This window comes from Phoca vitulina, unplaced genomic scaffold (genome assembly GCF_004348235.1).
Source record: "Phoca vitulina isolate PV1807 unplaced genomic scaffold, GSC_HSeal_1.0 scaffold123, whole genome shotgun sequence".
NCBI classification, from domain to species: Eukaryota; Metazoa; Chordata; class Mammalia; order Carnivora; family Phocidae; genus Phoca; species Phoca vitulina.
This window is the reverse complement of record NW_022589826.1, coordinates 544,963-546,029: the sequence shown is the minus strand read 5'-3', so window position 1 is coordinate 546,029 and position 1,067 is coordinate 544,963. Positions and strand designations below refer to the sequence as shown.

Sequence of the window (1,067 nt, the reverse complement as noted above, 5' to 3'; positions counted from 1 at the left end):
GTAAGATTATTACTCCCAGGGGTAAGATTACTTCCTGGGGTGAGATCATTACTCCCCCTGTTCCACAGGCCTCAGATTTGCCTCATTCACTTCACCCTGGATAATGAAATGCGCAGAATTGACACGTTACGGTCCGTGACTTGCTGTCTCTTTCTTCTCCTGTCGGGACCACCGCGCTTCAGGTAGAGACGGCTCCACCCCCTGGGCCAGACCGGGATGGACAGATAGCTTCGGCAAGAAGTGGGTCTTTGTTTGTGCAAGTCGCTCGGACTCCTGGGGTGGTTCGCTCTCACAGCACTTGGGACACGCGGTACCCATCATGTGACTGGACTAACATCAGAAAGTGAGTTCACGTCCTGACTCCACTGCTTGGCTTCTCCGAGCGAACCTGAACAGGCCCCTTAATTTGACTGGCGTCGAATGTAAAACAGGGACCGTTCTTTACATGCTCCGCATCTTGGGTTGCCGTCGGAGTTCAAGGAGGAAGTGAGTTTAAAAGCTTCCGGTAAATGCTGAAGCGCTATAGAAACGCGAGACCCTTATGGGATCACGTTCACATCAAGTCTGGGCTCAGCGACGGGGGCCGTTGTAGCCCCTGAACCGCTGTGCGCCCTTGGCTCAGCCACCGACAGGCACTCATTCAAACTGGCCTCCAGAGAAGGTCTTGTTGCTCAAAACGGAACGGAAAAAACGATGCATTAAAAGGTCCTTTTTGAAGCGGGCATTTTGTTGGGCTCCGTGGCTTCGCTGGTCAAAGCGCCTGTCTTGTAAACAGGAGACCCTGGGGTCGACTCCCGGCGGGGCCTCCGCCGAGGTGCCCCTTTTAGCGAACGTCTCGGTGGCCGGGGGAGGGATGGAGAAGTGGTCCCGATGACGGTACGACAGCGCCCCGCGCCCAGCTCCTCCGCCCCCAGAAAAGACCGGACTCTAAGCTGAAACCTCGGCGATTCTTCTTCCCATCACAAAAGGGCGTTTTCTGGGGAAATTCGGCTGTCTCCGCCTCCTGCACGGGACAGTGGCCCCCGGAGGGGCTCCGGCAGGTGCAGCGCGGGTGGCGCTCGGGCGCG

The 1,067-nt window shown here is 57.2% G+C and overlaps 1 non-coding gene across 1 annotated transcript; it reads left to right on the top strand.

The window, feature by feature from the left end:
• The first annotated feature begins 732 nt into the window (after positions 1-732).
• On the top strand, positions 733-806 carry TRNAT-UGU. Its single transcript has one exon. It is a non-coding gene; the product is annotated as a tRNA-Thr (tRNA).
• Positions 807-1,067: the final 261 nt, after the last annotated feature.